At 38.3% G+C, this 22,469-nt stretch overlaps 1 protein-coding gene across 2 annotated transcripts in view; it reads right to left on the bottom strand.

Annotated features, from left to right (window-relative positions):
- The window catches only part of SLC10A7 (solute carrier family 10 member 7), a 199,107-nt gene that overhangs the window by 115,079 nt on the left and 61,559 nt on the right, over nt 1–22,469 (bottom strand). The window lies entirely within an intron of this gene.

Genomic DNA, 22,469 nt, shown 5'->3' with positions numbered 1-22,469 from the left:
TTCAGTGGTTCATGAGGCCCTAACTACATAATCCGGCCCCTTGGCACACACCTGAACTTATCTTTATCACCCAGCCTGTTCTGGCCCTTCTCCTGCTCCAGCACTTTGTGCTTTGGGTTCTCTTTACATCGAACACGATTTCCCCAGATATCCTCGTGGCTTGCTCCCTTACCTGCTTCAAGTCTCTGCTCAAACACTCTAAGTGAGACTGTCACCTACCACCTTTCTAAAGATCGAGACCCCTCTAGCTGCCCCCCCAGCTTCTTCCCTGTCCTGCCACATTTTTCTCCATTTCTCCATCTGCTACATGTATTTGATATATGCTACATATATTTTAACTAGAAACCTATACATTTTAGTTGTTATATCCCTTCATGTTATATCCCTCCCTGAGTTTTTGTCTGTTACATGCATTTCTGTGGGAGCTCCATGGGGTACTTGTTGAATGAAGGAATGCACTGGAGAAGCTGTGAGTGCACTGACGTGGCAGCTGCCTTCTGGGTGACGAGGCAGGCGGCACGGGCCACGGCTGGAGAAGAAGGCAGGGGGCAGGCCAAGGAGGACCACACAGGCCATCTGCAAGGGATTTTGGTGCTTACCCCAACAGACACTGAAGCATTTTAATTAGGAAAATGACATGATCAATTTACACCTTTCAGGATCATTCGCACTGTTAAAAGGAGAATGGAATGGAATGGGCCAAAAAAAAAGAGATGCGGCAATCCAGGGCGACTTCCATCTCCAGGGCTAATGCAAGTTTTGGTGTCTCTCTCTGTGAGGACGGCACCACACACCCCGACGTCAAACAGGTCATTGCTCGCCTTATCACAGTTCTGTTTGTCTCCAATACTATCTCTCAGAATTGAAATGTTTCTTTTCTAAATCTTTCCCTTCTGAATAAGCCCTGAAATAAAAATGTACTTATAAAATTATCTTCAGCAAATTCTAATTACTTAGACCCCAGAATACAAGGCCTGTCTAGAAAAAGTCCAGCCATGATTAATATAATGAGAACGATTTGCATGACATTGTAGTAACCTGGCAGCATAGGAGAGTGGACTGGAATGCACATGTATGAACAAGGACAACCTCACTGTACTCGTCAGTGGGGGCAGTAGACACTGTTGAGTGAGCATGTGTACTGTGTGACTGTCGCATTCAAAATGACTGAGCGAGCAGAGCAACGAATCTGCATTAAATTTTGTGTTGTTTGAACATTCCTCTGAGGAAACTATTCAGATGGTTCAGAAGGCCGCAGTTATGGGTAACAGGTGATTGGCAGCTTCATCACGACAACACGCCAACTCATGCATAATGTCTCATGCAGAGTTTCTGGCAAAACATCAAATCACCCAGGTGACTCAGTCTCCCCTACAGCCCAGATTTGGCACCCTGTGACTTCTGGCTTTTCCCAAAACTAAAATCACCTTTGAAAGGGAAGAGATTTCAAACTGTCCATGAGATTCAGGAGAATACAACGGGGCACCTGATGGTGACTGGGAAAACTGTGTGAAGTCTGCAGGTGCCTGCTTTGAAGGGGACGAGGTGTCATTGTTCTGTGTACAATGTTTCTTGTATCTTCTGCAATAAATGTCTCTATTTTTCATATTACATGGCTGGATACCTTCTGGACAGGCCGCATATGATGCAGTCAGTACTCTGAGCTTGCGCAAAACATATCTTTGAACAAGGCCCGTAAAGGTTAGGAGTAGCCTCATTTTCTGAGATCCTTTTTGCTATAAATTTGGCTAAGAGGTTTGGTAGTACGGGAAAGAAGATAAGTGAGAGAAACAGTAGTGATTTAACCTCCAGTGTTCCCTTAAGGACAAACATTTGTCACCTTGACAGCAAGGTGAAAGGTTTGCAGCGAGTGTGCTTATAACAGGACTCTTCCCCCCTCTCTCCTCCCTCGGGACCTGTGATTTCTGAAAAGGCATTATCTGAACAGATGATGATGATGACGATGAGCTACAGAAAGGGCTAGGAGAGGGAAAGAGGTTGAGACCCACATAACTCAGAGGCTCAAACTGAAATGCAGCTCCAGGGACCGTCACGGAGATTTACCATTTGCTGCTCTCCTTCCTAAGGTTCCACTTGAGGCTGGAGTAATCAACCCTATAAATTATCACGGAACATTCAAACAGTGCCCAGTGTTAACAGAATGGATCCCACCGCTAATAATTATGAGTGTCTCATAAAACTGAAGTAGCTCCTAGCCATACATTTTTCTACTTTTTAAACAAATCTCTAATTTTTTAGGGTTTATAATTCTAATGTGAAGGTCTGCCAGAGGCTTAAATCAGGTGCTAAAATGAGCTTGAATTTTGTGCTTGATGAATATGCATAACCCAAATTAGCAATAATGTGACGACACCCACACATCAGGAAGAACAGTGTCCTCTGGTCTGTTCTAGGGTCTCTGTTTCAGCCTAGAAGCTAAATTGTTTATACTCTTATTGAAAGTGAAATGGGCAGGGATTATTTCAAAAGCTATGAATTTTTGGTTTTATTTTAATTTCAGGAACCAGTGGCATTTATTTATATGCCCCTTTGATAAATGAACTTCATCTATGATGCTACTTATGGAGTTACATACTCCTTGAAAACTCTTCAGTAATGCCTTTTTTTTTTTTTTGGTATCAAGTTCAAGTTAAACCTCCCATTAAAGGTTCTTTGTAATAATGTCTCACATAATTTCCACAAACCAGAAAGAATTGGCTTACTCTAGTAAACATTCCTTTTTCACTGTCTCTTGCCTGTAGCTGCCCATTCATTCATTTAATCATCATACATTGATCATCTCCTATGTGCCAGGCACTGTATTTGCTGCTGCACCTCCATATACAGTGAGGTGACAGCGAAGTGACAGTGAGCATCACAGGCATGGTCCCTGCCCTTGTTGGGCCATATGCACTCCCAAACTGGCTTTCTCCACTTGGGTTGCTCTCAATTTTCCGGATCTCACATTTAACATCCTCCAGGAATCCCTTTCTGGATGCTTTATTCTCTTTGCTCTCCCTTTCTTAACGATGTCACCACACATCTAAGTACTTGATTATATTTGTTCCTGTTTTTTTCCCAAGTAGTTTATTTATGCATAACTCATATCCTCATTTACACTAAGTATCTAAGACAGAAATTGTGTCTTATATTTCTCTTCATCACTTAACTAATGTAACTCAATTGAATGCAATGGTATGTACGCAGCATGGCCCTAACTAACTTCCAGTGTTGAAGAGAGTCTTAGAATACTAAGTAAAACAAGCAATAGACCAAGGTCTAATTTATCTTTGAAAATAGACATATAAAAATCTCTAGGGAAGGACTAGGTGTATGAAAGACAGAGTCCCATAAATGGAAAGAGAACAGGGAACAAAAAGGAAAATTTCTCCTGTATGGTATAAATGTCTCCCAATCAGGTATATAGTATTTTAGAAGTTCTATAAAACATCAGCATCTTTCTTTAATTCTTATATTTTGTAGCACATAATTCAGAGACCATACCATAGGCCAAATTTAATAGGACTCTGCTAAGATGTCAATATTATTGATAAAAGTAAATGAAATCTTTACTTAGTTAACTTTTTAAAAAGAAAAATTATTTTTCAACAGGTACAAAGATTAATTATACACATACACACACACACATATTTTTTACATTGACCTAAAAAAATCATGTGCAAAAATGTAACCAAAAAGTCTAAAAATGAATTGGCAGGCTTTCCATGGTAAATATTAGACCAGGCCTCCTGCTATGCATAACTCTTGTCCTTTTTTTATTATTATTTGGGGTTATAGCAGATCTTGTTTACAAGACACTAACATTATAACTCATCAAAAACTAAGCCCCCTAGCCAGACTTTAGCATAATCAGTAATAGTAAGATTCCCCCTTAGCCTCAGTCTGAAATAAGCGTCGCTATTTTCCCAAATTCTGTCCATACTGTAGCCATTCTCATACATGTACTTTTGTGTGTATTTAATAATGACCGCGGGAGCTCTGTGAGCTGAACAGGATCTGTGCTGGGACCATCTGCTCACTAGAAAGGGAGGTTTTCTAATGAGAAGAAGATTTGCACGTAGGAAGACGGATGACTAAATATATAACCGAGTACACATATAAACATACTCCAAGGGGTCCTTTCACAAGTCCACCCAGGATATAAAAATTCTGCAAGTAAAATTAAGTGTATATATATTTTTAAACATTACCTTAAAAACATATTTTTCTAAATAACATATTTTTTCTGAAAATTATAAGTTCCTGACAAATGAATTCTATAATCCAAATATTCCCCAAGTAGACTTTTCTTTGAAAGTGAATTTTTAGGTCTATTTAACAAGTTATTTTGTCTTTATTCCTTTGTTTTTAAACTTCCTCCAGTTCTGAAAGAGATATCCATTTTTTCCTAGTCCCTACAGAGTATAACTTTGACAAACTTAAGAGTATGAGTTAGACAAATGAAAATTTAGTTAACAGCTGGCATGGTGAAGACTGTTGATTAATGTTTTGATAACTTACCAAATGTTCTCACTGGCTCAACTGTATTACAGGATTTTCTTGAATGGAGATAGTCTTTGCCTAAGTAATAGCATGGACTCTAAATCAAAATTACAGTTCAAACCACCAAATAGAGTTGAGGAAAGGTCAGCGAGGAAGGAGAGCTCAACAAACAGAAGTTGGTAATTGCAACAGTAAAGAGCTTGGGCTCGGGACTAGTCAAAAGCAGGAAAAAATGGGAAAAATAAGAACAATGTAGTACAACTATCATAAAGTTAAATTTATTCGAGGGTACCTGAAATACACCCTTTTGGGTTTCATGAAATGATGATAATACATGGTAGGTCTTACTTAGCAAGGTAAAAACTTTAAAAACATTATAAACTCCCCCAAACTTCTTTTCAAATTTTACTGATCAGTGAAACCCAAATGTTAGAAAATCACTAACCGAGTCAAACTGCCATGCAAAAAAGACCAGATTTACTGAAAATCTCATCTTCCAAGTGTGAAGGGGATTGAAGCAGATTAAAAAAAATAATAGTCCCATGAGAATAGTTGTTAAAGCCAGAAGAAGGCACTCAAGTTAAAAATAAAATCATATTGAGACTTTGACAATGAACTGACTCTCAAACACTTCTAGCTAGAACATTATACTATTTTCCAAAGATCATCTCTTATGCATCTATGGTTTCATTTATTTCCCTGGCACTGTCAGCATTTCTGAAGGAGTGTTGTTAATCTATCAAAATAGCACAATGTCAGGAAAAAAAAAGAAATCTACCATTATGAGAAGTCAAAATTATGAAAACTATAATAAAACCATTAAAAAGTGTGGCTGTATACTAGAGTTTTTTCCTAATACTCCAAAGTAAATAAAGAGTCCTCTCAGATTTGCAAATGAAATTTATGAGCACTTTTTAAGAAGCAAAATGCTTAAGTGGCAGTCCCTAACCAAATAGTATTTTAACAGCAATAAAGTCTCTGCCCACCCGAGCATATATACATGTTTGACTTCAAATTCATCAGAGAAGATTGCAACAGAAAGTTGGCCTATTATCTGAAATATACAAAAATCAAGACATATGAAAATATTAGACACTAAATTATATTCAAGTAGATAATTGTAAAATAGTTTGTCAATTAAACATCTTTCTTCAGGGATGCCCAATAGAATTTTCTGCGATGATGAAAGTGTTCGACATTCTGCACTGTGGTTACTGAATAACTTAACCGTGGTTAGTGTGACTGAGGAGCTGATTAATTATATTTAATTTTAATTAATTAAAATTTAAATAGCCACATGTGGATTGTGGCTACCACATTGCTCAGGTCAGCTATGTAATACAAAATATAATACCAATATATCCCCACTGTCTCTGAGCGTGGAAACCAAGGAAATGCAAAATCACTTTCAAACGTTAGAAAGGTTGCAATGTCAGCACAACTTCACTCTCAGGTGTGGTGGTCAATAAAAGCGAAAACCAGCCAGCAACAGATGCAGTGAGAAAGTACCTGAGAGCAACTACTCAGGATACCTATCTAATCATCTAGGAAAGAAGATCTCAGGCCTAAATGATGGACCTGTCTGTTTCCAAGGGTAACATACCCTTCTTGTGGAGCCAGACACCTTCACTTACAACACCTGATAGCATCAAACTTGGGAATTATCTCTCTGCCTCTCTTTCCTCTAATTCCATTCCCCTCAAATTAAACTTTGTATTAAAATATCTTCTCATGTGAATTTAAGGATGAGAAGAGAATGCATCAACCCAAGTGTCTAACAGTCTCTCATAATTATTTCCTGTCAATTAAAAAAACTGGCAATTGCTTTATGTATCATTAGCTATGAGTATGATTAATATTTCTGACACATCAACTAGTACATTTGCGGAGTATATGCCAGCTATGTCATTGTCAATGAGGAGTTTGATATCTTAAAAATGGATGGTTAAAAGGAAATAGACAAAGAAAAAAACAAGTAATATTACTAGAAATGACATGCCAAGCAAAAGAGGTCTCAGATCTTTGAGATATAAGAGTGATTTTCACCAGAGAAAGAAAAATTCCATTAAAAACTATGTGACACCCAACATCTACTTTAAGAAGGAAAACTTCCACGTCCCATTTTACAAAAACACATATCAAACCACATACTTCAGGTGACTTACCACTTACAGTTCCCATATACAAATGAAAGGCTAGCAACATCTAGGAAAACTAATATAGAGATGCACAATGCTATTTGAGATTTTCATTAGTTTATGATATTTTCGTCACTAGAAAACCCTTAGTGTCTATGGCACCAGGTTATAGAATCTGAAGAAAGAAACCAGACATGATTGAAGACTTGTTTCAAGACTAAGACTGTCGGTCAAGATGTAGGCATAGATAGATACGGCTCACCTCCTCACACAACCACATCAAAAATTACAACCAAACTACAAAACAACTATATCACCCAGAATAGCCAGAAAACTGAGCTGTATGGAAGTCCAACAACCGAGGAATTAAAGAAGTCACATCCATCCAGACAGGTAGGAGGAGCAGAAATGCGCAGAGACCTGAAACGGGATGTCCCACACCCATATGTGGTAGATAAAAATTAGGATGGATACCTCGGGAGTGAGGGATCACAGCCCCACACCAGACCACCTAGCCCAGGGTTCCACTGCCAAGAAGATAAGTCCCCATAACTTCTGGGTGTAAAAACCCATGGGGGTTGGGGCGGTGGAAGAAACTGTGGGATATTCAGGCATCATATCTTAAAAGGCCTGCAACAGACTTCGGACTTATGTAGACTAACTCCCTCTGGGCTCTAGTACTTGGCAGCTGGAAAGGCACCAGTGGCATATGGGGAGAAACTGAAGTGTCTGGTATTAAGGTGAGTGCTGGGGACAGATTCCTTCCGGGCAAAACTCCAGAAGACAGGCAGCTGCATTGTCCCTTTTCTGAGCCCTCCCCCACACAGAGCCAGAGAGCAGTGATACCATATTGGAGAGACTCCATCAATCTGGTACACAAGTTGCCCTGCCCTGACAATTGCCTAAGACTCCACCCTATCAAACTTACCAGTGTGCTCTTCTATAATATGTTACACTACTAAAACAGGGGGTCAAAGTAGTTCTTCCTAATACATAGAAGCAAACACAGGGCTGCCAAAATGAGGAGATGAAGAAATATGGCTCAAATGAAAAAACAGAACAAAACTTCAGAAAAAGAAGTAAACAAAATGGAGATAAGCAATCTATCAGATGCAGAGTTCAAAGCACTGGTTGTTAGGATGCTCAAGGAACTCACTGCATACTTCAACAGCATAAAAAAAGACCCGGGCAGAAATGAAGGTTACACTAAATGAAAGAAAGAAAAATGTACAGGGAACCAACAATGGAGTGGATGAAGCCAAGGCTCAAATCAATGATCTGGAACATAAGGAAGAAAAAGGCATTCAGCAAGAACAGCAAGAAGAAAGAAGATTTCAAAAGGGTAGACCAAGGGTAGACCAAGGAGCCTCTGGCAAAACTTCAAATGTACCAACATTCAAATCATAGGGGTGCCCAAAGAATAGAAAGAGCAAGGAATTGAAAACTTACTTGAAAAAATAATGGAAGAAAACTCCCCTAATTTGGTGAAGGAAATAGACATACAAGTGCAGGAAGCACAGAGAATCCCAAACAAGATGGACACAAAGAGTACCACACCAAAACACATCATCATTAAAATGCCAGAAGTTAAGGATAAAGACAGGATCTTGAGAACAGCAAGAGAAAAGAGTTACCTACAAAGGAGTTCCCATAAGATTGTCAGATGATTTCTCAAAAGAAACTTTGCAGGCTAGAAGGGAGTGTCAGGACGTATTCAAAGTGATGGAAAGCAAGGACCTGCAACCTAAATTACTCTGTCCAGCAAAGCTATCATTTAGAATGGAAGGGGATATAAAGTGTTTCCCAAACAAGGTAAAGCTAAAGGAGTTCATCATCACCAAGCCATCATTTTATGAAATGTTAAAGGGACTCACTTCAGTAAAAGAAGATCAAAACTATGAACATTAAAATGGCAATGAATTATGTTGACAACTATCAACAATTGAATCTAAAAAACAAACTAAGCAAAGAAGCAGAACAGAAACAGAATCATAGATACAGAGATCATTTGGAGGGCTATCAGTTGGGAGGGGGAAGGAAAGAATGGGGGAAAAGGTGCAGGGATTGAGAAGTATAAATTTCTAGCTATAGGATAGTCAGGGGGATGTTAAGAACAGTATAGGAAATGGAGAAGCCAAAGAACTTATATGCATGACCCATGGACATGAACTAATGGGGGGATTTTTGGAGGACTGGGTTTCCTGGTTGGAGGAGGGCAAAGGGGGAAAATTGTGACAACTGTAATAGCGTAATCAATAAAATATATTTAAAGAAGACTAAAGATCGCTTGTTGAGGCTGCTCCTATGGAGATCTTGATGCTCTTTTTCAAATATATTTTGAAAATTCATACAAAAGAGCAACTGCCCTCTGTTACAAGAGGAAGTATTTTTTCTACTCTAGATTATTTTCTACTGATACAAACTTAAACTTTTTTTTAACCACTTGTGTGCATTAGGGGAAGTTTCCTTTTGATTTTTTTTAGAGATGAAAATTTAACATTGGGACTTCAACAAATAGTCTTAAAACTACATTAGATAAGGATCCAAAGTTCTAAAGATATTTAATGATACAGAATCAGGATTCAACTGTCTTGGAGGGAAAATGCCTGTGAATTAGTAAAAGACAGGAAGCCCATACACATCTCTAATGTTTTTATGATCATTATTCACTTTTTTCCTCTTCAGTTTAAACAGGCAGAAGTAAATGAAGAAAAGAGAAAGAGTAACACGTAAATCTATGTTTGGCAGTTAAGCAAGAAATAACCTTTCCTGTTACAGTTTTAATTATTAAAAAGATTGAAAAACTGTTCTGCTCCAAATGTATGTATGTCAGCGGCTACTGATCAGGCTTTCCGAATGGCTTATTAGGTTGCTATGACAAATAGAGACAGCACAGGTGTTTTTTTAGGTTATCGTAAGAAAATGGAACCAACTTTCCATGAAGAAATCACGTCTGATTACACATCTCTTCTTTTAGTATCCTAAAATTCTGTCTCTTCTTTTCTCCACTATTTGGGGATAGATGTTGTTCTCCAAAGCTTCTGTAGCCCAAGTCACACCTTTATTATTTTCTGTATCTCATTTAACAAATTTTAACCTTTGAGAAGATGACCAGACCCAATTCACAGCGATATTGTGAATTATAAACCACCAAACTCAAGCACGGAGGGCTGTAATGTGATGCTTCTGAAGGAACTGTGTAGCTTTCACTGGCTGTCATATCATATTGCAAGTTCAAGTTATCTGCTTCCTCATTATCACCTTGGCTTTTTTCTCCTTTTATTTTTTCTTTTTCTTATTTGGCCATTTCTATAAGTACTTATAATGCCTCTCAGATATTAAGTTGAACTATTTTTATATATCATTGAATTGGTTCTTCTATTTTTCAGACTTGTATTTTTACGTCTTCTCTAAGATATGGTTCAATTTCTTTTTCACCAATGCCTAGATTTCAGTTCTTACTCATCAATTTAATTATATCATATACTTCACAAGTTGTTAGAGGATAAACTTTAATGATAAAATGTATTTCTTTAATACCAACAGTGCAACAATTCTCTACAATGCCATATAATGGTGACCATTTATATGTCCTTATTTTTAAAATTTCAGCCCTTTAAATATATCACATTTGGAGTAATTTTTCATGGAAAACTTTCTGGTATATAAAGTCAGTTATTTCAAAGATCACAGCATATGGGTGGTAACCTAGTACATAGGGATAGTCTGCCCTAACCTGCTCACAAAGGGTTATTGTAATGAGAAAAACCTTACAGATCACCCAATATTAAGGTTAGCTGTGAGAATGAGTTTCCAATGCATTCTAAATCTATACTGTGACTATAAAGCAACATAAATTTCTTAGCGCTGTAACATGTGTTTTATTGAGACCAAAAGCTTACAGTTCAAAATCACTTTAACATTAGCAAGAAAAATTTGGTGGATAATCATGAACGTGACGCTGCAACTGTGAAACTAATTCAACATATGATTGCAATAATTAGCATGCAATTTAGAAGCATATCATATACATGACATTTTATACTAACATTCATTGAATGAATTCTATTTATTCATTTAACAAATATATTTTGGACGCTTGCCATATGCTAGATAAAATAGGTGCTGTGAACCACACCAAACCAACAAATATTTGCCTTCTTGGAGCTTGCATTTAAATAGGGGGAAACAGACAAGAAAATAAATATAATAAATAAATAAATAAAATGTTAGAAGACAAGTATTCTAGGAAAAAAAATAGAGCAAGATGGCAGGCAGTGCTGGAGATGGGAGAGAAGGTCAGAATTTTAAACTAACTAGTTACAATCTATACTACCCAGTTACAATCTAGATGGAAAGTCATCGCAAGGGCCAAACCATCGTAAAAGAAAAGCTAGAGAAATTGCTTCAAGGGGCAGACAGGCTCGTGAGGAATGGATAGAACGTGGACAGGGAGAGAATGGTGCCAGCCAGGAGGCGGGAGCAGGAAAGTGCTCCAGGTGCTGGAGGAGGAGAAGAGTGAGTGGCTCCACAGTGAATACAGGCGTGAAAGAACAGCACGAAGAGGCAGAGGCTGGAGCTACTCCGGGAGGACCCCCCACATGGCCCACTAGGCGGTGGGCAATTAAGAGGCACTGAAGGCACTGGGCGTGGGAGTCATGTGCAGGATAAGTGTGTGAGGATAATTTATCTCACGCCAATGTACAGGACAGTGGGAAAGCAGACAGGGCGCATTGCCTTGGCTCTGGGAAATTACCAAAAGCAAAATAATATTTACAAACATAATCCCTCCTAAATGAATGGATAAAAAGAATAACATGAGCATTCAAGTGAAAACCTAGAAATCTTTTAGAAAATGACTACAAAGAATTGCCCAAATGATTGAAACAAAAAGCCAAACCACAAATATCGACCAATAGACCCAGTCCTCTATTATCTGGAACTCTTTTATTAAGAGAGCTATTCGCCTTGCTCCATAATCCCCAAAACGGACACACCTTACTACTAATTTGTGTGAATACTTGTAAATTAAATGGATAGAGATCAAATGAGGTTTCTATAATTTCCGATCACTATTCCACGTACATCTCCGTTTTACACTTCAAACAAATAATTTTATCTTAAGTAATTGTATTAATGTCATGTGTAATACCCTAAGATAGAGAAACAATTTGTAACAGCCATGAATACTGATCTAATTATCTTCCGGAGCGAGCATATACGTCACTATGTAGATGTAAGAGTAACACAACACACCTGGACTTACAGGAGGGAAACAAACCAGCAGGGACAGTGAAAACAGAAATCGACTTCTTTACAAATGATATCATAAGCAGGTGAAGTGCCTTCAAACAGTGATTTGTATTCACTGAACCCTCTTACAATAGCCTTTGCTTTTAAAAAATATATTAGATATGCATTTTAACTACAAAACTAAAAGACAGTATGTGTGAAATTTTATCTGACACTGTGACAGGGAAGGACTTTCTAAGTATAAAGCCCATGGGAAAAATCCATATGAAAAAGGTAGATACACGGGACAGATGTAAAACTTTAAAATCTTACAACAATAGCATAGCAATGAATATTGCAGAGTACCATATGCAAACGTTAACTCAAAAAAGATGACAGACCTTAAATTAAAAACAAAAACTATAAAACTTCCAGGAGAAAACAGAGGAGTACAACCTTTGTTACTTTGGGTTAAATGAGGTTTTCTTAGGACACAAAACACCACGAACCATACAAGAAAAAAAAAGATAAATTAATAAAAATTTAAAACTTCCGCTCTTTGAAAGACACTATGAAGGAAGTGAGAGGAAACACAAAATACCTATCTGATAAACGACTGGCATCTAAAACATACTTAAAAATTCAGAATTCAACTATAAGAAAATCCAGTTTAAAAAAATGGGCAAGAGATTTGAACAGACACTCCCACAAGAAGATTGACAAATGGGCAAATAAGCACATAAAAAAAATGTCCAACATCATTAGACATTTTCAGAAATGTAAGTTAAAGCTATGATGACATACCTATTAAAATTACTAGAATAAGAAATACTGCTAATACCAAGGGCTGGCCAGGCTTAGGAGCAACTGAATTTCTCACACGTGCCTGGTGGGAATATAAAACGGTACGACCGCTTTAGAAAATGGTTTGGTGGTTTTGTATACTGTTAAACATACTTACACACAAAACTCACAGGGCTTTTATTCATAATCACCAAACACAGGAAACAATCCAAAGTTCATCGACTGGTAAGCTGGTAATGTAGCACTATTTAGCAGTTGGAACGAATGAGCTACTGATAGGTACATACAACACTGATGATTCATAAAAACATAGGCTCTGTGAAATAATCCAGATTCAAAAGGCTACATACTATGGATTCCATTCTTATGACCTTTTGGAAAAGGCAAAAGTATGAGAGCAGAAAACAAAAAACCTCAGTGGTTGCCAAGGGCTGGAGATGGGGGAGGGGACTGACTATGAAAGGGCAAGAAGACACTTCCTGAGAGGACGGGAATATTCTTTATCCTGCGTGAGGCAGTGGTGAGCTGACTGTATACATCTGTCAGACTCGTAGAACTGCACCGCTGGAAGTGGTAAATTTTTCTGTGTATAATTGTATCTCAGTAAATCTGACTCAAGGAAATTTTAATGTTCTGTCAATCAAAAATCATCCCCTCTCATTCACACACTCAAAATCTAAAAGGTTAAAGATGAACAGGGGAAAATATTTGCAGTATATGTAACAGAGTAGTCATATCTTCAATACATAAAGATCTGTTTGAGACCCAAATCAGCATCCTAATAAGAAAAACAAGCAAACCATATAAACAAATTATGTATAAGAAGAACCTCAAATGATCAATACACTAATAGCAAAAGATCAACTTCTCAATCAAAAAATGATAATTAAGGTAAAATATCAGTTTGTTAAAATGTTTTAAAAAACGACAGTCAGCATTGGTGGAAAGAAAGGAAATAAACATGCCCGTACACTCTCATTAGAATGGGAATTCGGCTCCGCATTTCAGGAGGGCAACTTGGCAATATTAAGGATCTTTCAAAAGTTTGTAGAATTTGCCCAATTATTCCTCTTTTAGGAATTTTTTCTAAAAAGAATAAATAAAAGAGAGAACCATAGACTTATGCACAAAAATGTGGTGGTGGCTTTCAAAAAAATAACACCAAACCAATATAAACAACCCAACTGCCTACCAATGGGGAAATGACTAAATAAATAGCAACACTCCATTCAAAAGAATATTAAATGTAATATCCATTATATAAGGCAAAATCAAGTTGGAGTAGAAGTAAGAATATGAGGAAATGTTTTTAAAGGGGAAAAAGCAATGCCCTGGCTGGTGTAGCTCAGTGGATTGAGTGTGGGCTGCAAACCAAAGTGTCGCAGGTTCGATTCCCAGTCAGGGTACATACCTGGGTTGCAGGCCATGACCCCCAGCAACCGCACATTGATGTTTCTCTCTCTCTCTCTCTCCCCCCCTCCCTTCCTTCTCTGAAAATAAGTAAATAAAATCTAAAAACCAAAAAAAGGGGGTGAAGCAGAAGACAAGGTGTCTGTACAAAGCACAGACACCAAGTGTGAGCATGTTTGTACCAACGCGCACTAACACACGGGGCGTGTGCCAGAAGGTGAACAGCAGCCATATCTAGTTCTGTCGGTATTTTCTGGAACTTCTACAATGAGCACATACATCAATTGTGATAGACTTGTAAACATTAATTTTTAACCCAATATTCCCATAGGTATATATGGTAAGGCACTTTTATAAGTCAGCTTTTGATGTACTTAAAAATGACATCCGGTACCTGACAGCTTTTTAAAAACATCCAGGTCGGCAGACACACAAACTTAAAAAAAAAAAATCCGCCTTGGCTGGCATAGCTCAGTGGATTGAGCGTGGGCTGCGAACCAAAGTGTCGCAGGTTCGATTCCCAGTCAGGTGCATGCCTGGTTTGCAGGCCATGGCCTCCAGCAACCGCACATTGATGTTGCTCTCTTTCTCTCTTTCTCCCTCCCTTCCCTCTCCAAAAATAAATAAATAAAATCTTTAAAAAAAATCCAGTTTTCTTTGAAAGTACAATAAAAATGGGAGAGTTTTAAAAAATAAATTGGAGATAATTATTATTTTACTTGAAATTTTATAGTTAAAATAATTAGTTTTTAAACTATGTTGGACCATATCATCTACCATCACTGGAGGGAAATTAAGAATCAGCTTGTCTGGTGAATCACACTGTGAAAAATGCCATTTAAATCCAGGGTGCTAAGAATCATTTATTATTCTTTTGTTTGTTAGTTTGTTTTAGTTCTAGAATCTAGCAGAAGTCCACAAATGTTTCATTAATGAAATCAATATAAGGTCAAACTGCAATATGCAGTGAATCAGAGCTGAAAATTATCTTGATGCTTGACATTTCCAGTCAAACGATAACCTGCCATTGCCAATGGCACTGACCGTGGCTTTCAGGAGTGCTGAACGTTCACTTGAGAACCTCACTCCACAGTGGGGTCTGGATGGGTAGCGCTGCTTTCAGCGTAAAGACCAGAAGTTCAAGAAAAGGTTCTCTTTGGTTGGTGGAATCCACAAATTTATACGGTTCTTTCCACATGTGCAGATTTATTTTGGAATGGTAGTGAGGCCTGAATCAATGAGGCGAATATATTAGTAATGGGGAAATTATTACCTCCTCCCCCGCTCCACCCCCTGCCATATGACTTGGTGTTCTCACCTTAAGAACTGGTGATGCAGAGGAAGACAGGAAACTTAACTGTTCGGCTCACCACACTATTATCCCCAGCTCCTCCCAATATCAGTTTAATAAGTAAATGAGTCATGAACAATTTTTGGTTTGGAGAAACCGAAGCAGGGAAACGAGAACTGCCTGCCACATTATCATCAGTTGGCAGTTATTGGGAATATCCTACCAAAGGCCATACACTAAGCAGTTCTGCAGCACACTGGATTCAAATTAAGGAAATGTAGTTTCGGTTTTAACCAAAGACTAGGATTATGTTTCTTAGGGGGCCCTTTACAAAGATCTTGTGCCCCCCAAATGCATTTATATATTTTTTATTTTTGTATTGCATTTTTTTCCATTACCATTCAGTCCCCTTATACTCCCCACCCCCTCCCAATCACCCACTGTTGTCCACACCCAGGAGTTCTTTTTCTTTGTACCTAAATGAGTACAGGAGCAAGTACTTTTCCAGTTTGAGAATGATGACATTTTAAAAATTGATAAAAATGAAAATGAAAGTACATGGCATTTGTTAAAGGGTAATAAAATAACTTCAGTCAATTGGCTAGTTCTAAACCAGTAGATTTCTTTAAATAGTAATGAAATCACTGCTTTTAAAAAAAATCCATCATTATTAAAATTAAAAAAAAAAGTTGCCTCAGCCTCCACCAAAATTAGATTTGTAAGTTGCTGGTCATTCCTATAATTAAATCTATGTCACAAATTTGCAAGAAAAATGGTCACTGTGACTAATGCATTTACTTGCTACACAAGTCCTGTCAGGCAGCAGAGAGCATTATGCTGCAAAAATGGAGTAGGGAAGGATTCTATACATTTTTATTAAGGAACAAAGACCATTTTTTATTTACGGTGACTGTACTTTAGATAAGAGTTTGCTTTAGAAGCAAACCCGAATGCAGCTATCACAGGGCTTTTCTCACACCAGCATCACAGTGGCACATTTTTAACTCTACGGGCATGCTGGGCACACTCGCATTCCGCTTTCGGGGAGAAGCGATGCATGGAAAATGCTGTGAGGAAAGAAACACGGACACGTTCCGGTTGCCAGAGTCCTTGGTTCTGGGGGCTCCTCACCTGGGCAGTCCAGAGGGTTTTCGTTCTCCCGTTGGAGGACGGGATGGAGAGGGATGTCGGAGAACAGGGCTGTCCCAGCACGAGGCAGAGCAAAGGGACAGAGAGGACGCAGGGACGGAGATTAGAGACTACATTTACTTCTTTTCAAGAAAACTCAGACTGCAGGAGGGAACAGTTCTCGGTGTGAGACGTGTTCTAGCCTCACGTTTTACCTAAAGGAGGACAGGCTCAGACTCAGAGCCTTGTAGAGGCAGCAGAGTTGAGCTATAAAATAATGCTAGCTTTTTTCCATTTGCTTTAATTTCAGTGACCTTCTATTCACGACAAGATTGCTACTTTTAATTTACGGTGTTGACACAAAGTTTTGCGTGAAAATAAGTTTACATTTAACAGGTGAGTTTTATTTAATCTAACAATACAAATATTGTATTGGCAAGGCAAGAGTCATAAAGGTGCCTGAAATTTGAAGACATTGCTTTACAGGCAGTTCCTGTCTCCTCTCTTTCTTAAATCGTTTATTGTTATTTATTTTTTCATGTATTCATGCCTTATGTATTCGCTTCAGTGTCTAGAAAAGTGCCTTGAATCTAACAGACTCAGTACTTGTGTGTTAATTTTATATCCTATTTTCTTATTCTGTGCCACAGTGCTAATGAACACAACTGTATCTTTAAAGAGAAAGCAGTCTTTTCTCACAATCGAACTTGTATGATGTTCATTTGCCCGAAGACGTGAGAACATGAAATGCACAGCTGACAGTGGGCTCCATTTTACAAGGGTGGAAACCATCTTCCTGTAGTCTGAACACAGTTCAGAGGATATTTTGAAGCCTAGGATAGGTTATTTTACATCCCAGTTTTACTGAGTCCTTAACAGTAAAAAGGATGAACTTAAAATAACATCCTACAAGGTAGCATAGTACTGAATACTGCTTAAAAATTCATTTGTTTGTTTGCTCTGGCATTTAAGCTTAGTGAAAATAAAAACCTGTTTTCTGAACAAATCATGAACTTTGTGGGGGTGCGGGGAGGAATCAAGATCTCCAGTGAACAATTTGGGTTGGTTGAGCTTTTAAGCAAATTAAGGGAAAATATCAGCACAGTTTTCAGTATTGCCCAAATGGATATTTCATAAACAAGCTACATTAAAAATTGACATCCTAGATTTAGGTGAAAGGAAAACCACATTAACAATTGAGTTGTATCTGGTGCCATCCTTGATCACCTATGCTGATCATTGAGACTCTTGCTCTGATTGTTAAAGAGCAGGGCCGCCCTGCCACCGGGAATAACCAAGTAAATGTGCTCTGACCACTCTCAGTGCGCTTGAGCACGTGTTTTATACAGGAAAGGAAGAACAAAAGAAGTTACACCCCAGGTTATTCAACAATGCCATTCGTGTTTGGGGTTTCTTTCTTTCAGCGCCTACAATAGCATCAGTCAGCTCTTCGAATCTTTCTGCAAAGCTGGGGAGCACGGGTGGCCCAGCCAGCACGAAGAGGAAAGACCGACAGATGGACGGTCAGTTCTTCGGCTCAAGGCACTGAGCTCCTTGAACACCTGGTCTCACGTGAAAAGAAACAAAATTATTAATCTCGGAAGATAATAGCTTCTTCTGGTTGCAGCAATTACTATTTTAAGAGAAGACTTATATGAAGAAAAGAACCATTCCTAATACTTTAAATGAAGAACCATTCCTAATTCTTTCTACAGTTAAGTTTTCTTTCTACATCTACAGTGACTCTTACAGATCTTCTTTAGACTCGGGATTACTGCATTCACTAAGATGACTTAACTGTGCTTGTAATTCTTTGTGGCTGTTTCAGAAACCCTTACATGTATGGTGCCATGAGTCACTATGATGTTGTATAAGATGGTTATTAGGAACTCTATTCAGATGATCAACTTAGCTACTCATAGAGTTTTCCTCTAAGATCAGGAGTTACCTAAACCAGAACACTGGCTGAGGAGTCTAAAAAGAAAAAGTTCTACCTTTACCTTTTACATTTTAGCCTATGATCTTGAAAACATGAAAATACCAAATTCAGCCTCCAACCCAAAAATGCCACAGGTCTAACAAACCATGTGACTGAAGGTTTTTTCAATACAGTTGAATGTTTTCAAATGAAAGAATTTTTCAGGTGAAATTTTTTCAAAAGTCACTGATATTTCTTTTTAGAAATCTTCCCTTTGATGAGGAAGCAACATATGAGGTATCTGAACATGAAATACATGCTTTTACATAGAAAAATATATAATTTTAATGGTATTTTAGTTATTCTGGGTGGTTGACTATCAAACTATATTAAAACCTCATCAAGGGAAATCTCAAAATACTTATTATGCTCTACAATTATTGTTAACCAAACAATTTAAATAAGAGGAGGAGATAATGACATTAACTTCTTAACTTAAAGCAATCCTCTGTGGCATGATTTTAAAATATTCTCTTGTTCTGAAATTTATGTAAATTGAATTCATCTATCATTGGTTATTACCAGCCTAGCTACATTAAAAAACAAACAATTTTCTGTAACAATTAGCTGTTTAAAACAATGTTTTAATTATACCTGGGACATTATTAAACTAGCTATAAATAAATCTGTATGCTATTTTATTTGGTATACCCAGAAGTCTGAAAATCAACAAGAATGCCTTCAGAGTTCTTTCTTCAAAAATTCTTCTAATAAAAGCCTTTCATTCAGAGTTTCAAGGTAATCTAAAGTAAATACTCTTTTCAGATCCCAATATGTAACTACAAAAGAAACGGTCGCTCATCACCAGACAATAATCGCTGGCTCGGTGTATTTTAACACTACAGGAGTTGGTCAGAGAGAACCCGTTCCGTTTTGTGTGTGTGTCCATGGTCTCACACAAACCACGGCAGAGCTCGGACACGGCGCGAGCACCCTATCTTACTCAGTCCTCACTGCGACTGCACAGCGCAGGCACCACCCTCATCTCACTTCACATGCACGGGAAGGTGGGCGGTGAGGCCAGGGCTCAGCCGAGTAAGGACAGAAACCCAGGCAGGTCTGACGCCAGAAACCACACGACTACCCATAATCCTAAATGTTAAGAATAGGGAGTCATTGGAATTAAGAACGCTCTGACAGTAACCAGAGGGGAGGTGGAAGGGAACAATGCGGGGGAAGGGGAGGAGGGTTGTCAGGAACAACTGTAAAGGACACGTGGACAAAACCAAGCGGGGGTGGGATCAGGGGAGGAAGGTGGGGATGGCTGGGTGGGTGGGCGTGGTGGGAAGAAAATACAGACAACTGTACTTGAACAATAAAACATTTTTAAAAAAGGAATAGGGAGATATTTTCCATTTATAAAGAAAACTCCCCCAAACCCCTAACAAGTACCACCCTTTAAGAATAACAAAATATAACCTGAAGTTTATAATTCAGAATTAAAATAAGTCTTTTTTCCAAGCCCAGTTCAGGCCTCAACTTCTCCCTGAAGATTTCTCATATCACTCCACTGCGATTCATCTCCTTCTTCGAACTCCCGACCACCACCGCTGTACGGTGTCCATGTGCAGGAAGTGCCAGCTGCCTGCTACGACCCACTCTCCTCTCCCGTAGTAACAGAAACCCAGATGTCAGCTCTTAGTGAATGGGCAATGTCCTGCCCCTCCAGTGGCCAGGTATGATCACATGACTAAGTTCTACAATAAAACATTACTAAGTATGGTGCTGGAATTCTGGGATGCTCTTTTTACCAGGCAGACTGAGCTTTCTTTCAGGGGAGCCCTTCTGTCCTCTTTCACTTTGCCTTGCTACCCAGGCACCTTTCTGGCCGCAGTGCCAGCAGCTGTCTTGGGTCACCAGGCAACCTACGGGAAGCAAGCTCACTGTGGAGGGTAGAGGAGGGAGAGCGGCGCTTCAGTCCACACTGAGACCGTGAGGCCACTGTAGCATCCTTGCACGGCCTCCTCCAGATTGTACGTAATCCAGAAATAAACTTTTACCTTGTATAAGCTGCTTTTATTATTTTTTTTTGTTAAATAAGCTGAACCCAATTCTAACTGATTTCTTTAAGACTCATACATATTTCATAATCCAAAGCTTACTGTAAACGAAGATGGAGAAGGGAGAAAAAAAAAGAAATAGAATTGTTTCTTTTATAACACTTCAGCAAAACATCTCCAATCACAATTTTCATTCTCAAACCCTCTCTGGTAATTTTCAGCTTTGGGGAAGAAAAGGCACGGGCATGAAGTAGAAAGGAAAATGGGAAGAACAGACCCACACTAGCGTCTCCCTGGCATTGCTCTGCCGTCTCCTCTCCGCTCTGCTCTTCCCAACTGGCGAAGCCCTGACACACTCTGAGGCCCAGCCCAGAGAAGCTGCTTCTGTCTCACCTTTGAAGGAGGAGCGCACATGCCCTCTGCCATCTGAAAGTAACGTGCCATACAGTAACATCTCTCGTTTGACTTCTTCACTTTTACATCGTGTTTCTTTTTGCCCGTGCCAATTTCACAACCTAGAGGGACCCACGTCCTATTTCTTTGCACCCCCTATAGCTACTGGAAAACGACCTCTGTGTGGCAGGACGTCAATAAATACTTTTGACTGATTAACTGAATTAAGATAGAAGATCAAGAGAAGGGGAAAAGCAGAAGACTAAAAAGTGAGAATGCACCAATTTTTAGAAGTGAAAAAACATGATAAAAACCGGAAAGATTGCCCAGGACAAGTTTTACTCCGCTGAACTTTGTCCGAGAGTGGGACCTTGTGGAGCAAACACCACGATGTGTTCGGCGTTCACAGAGTCAGTGTGAAGCTGCAACCAAGCCCAGTGAGCTTGTTTTCCAAACAAGGGACAATGCACTTTGCTTTAGTTACTCAGACAATGGCCTCAACCCAGTTTCTCAGTGACCTTAGACATTTAAAAGAGCAGAGATCCAGCTTAGGAAACCGTGCTTTGATAGTGAATGTATATGATTCCAAACCACATAAAAAAATTGGCTTCCAGCAAGATCATATTTAACATATTATTCTGCCAATGGTGACAACGTACAGAAAATGATACTTACACGCAGGCAGTAATGACTTCAAATATTATTGAGTCTAACATAAGTAGGTCAAGAGATCATTTTCATTAAATAGACTCTATTATCTCTCTTCTCAAACCCAATAATAATACCGCTTCAGGAATAACATTACTATTTTAAAAATAAGATCTATCCCAAACATATTTTGCAGAAGTTATGTAAGTGGAAGCTCTGTAACACTGAAACATTAAAATCTGTATAGAAGTATGTAGAATTCACACTCTGTAATAAATACTACATTTAAATACATACAATAACAAATAACATCAAAAGCATTTTATACAGAAGCAATTGACATTTTGCCAAGACACATGAGCCAGTTTACACTCCACTGATTCTACTCTCAGTTGTTGGGACCACGTATCTGCAAATAAGTTATGCACCCAAAATTCAGTGTTCTAATTTATTTTTGTGAATTCAGCAAAGTTTTAGGGAGCATAAACATAAAAATATCCAATTAACAGAAAATTCAGCTTCTTTCTCATTCACTCATAACACAAATCACATTTTTTGTTATATCATCTATCTTTAAAATGATTAAAAATGCTAAAATAGTGTTATCCTTTAATTACAACATATTGTAATTATATGTATGAAAGTCGAACTATTTTTAATCTTTTTACATTCAATTTATAGTTCGCCTATTGAAAAAATATTACATTTTCTTGTGAATTACTTGTTAGTTATTTCCTCATTTTGAATTTTTTTTCACATAGATTTCTCAGAAGAAACCAAGACAGTAGATTCTCTGACGATGGAATGGATGAAATAAATGACATGTCAACAAGCAAATGAGCATTCGCTGTCTGAGCAGCTGGGTCATGTCTCCTTTTCAAAATCCTCAGCCCCATGATACAAAATAATAATAATCTAAAGGACCTCATCAAATGATCAATATA

Source organism: Phyllostomus hastatus, unplaced genomic scaffold (assembly GCF_019186645.2).
Source record: "Phyllostomus hastatus isolate PE091 unplaced genomic scaffold, TTU_PhHast_1.1 phas_contig_159, whole genome shotgun sequence".
Classification (NCBI taxonomy): domain Eukaryota; kingdom Metazoa; phylum Chordata; class Mammalia; order Chiroptera; family Phyllostomidae; genus Phyllostomus; species Phyllostomus hastatus.
Note: the sequence above shows the minus strand (reverse complement) of the source record. Positions and strands in the feature narration are given on the sequence as shown.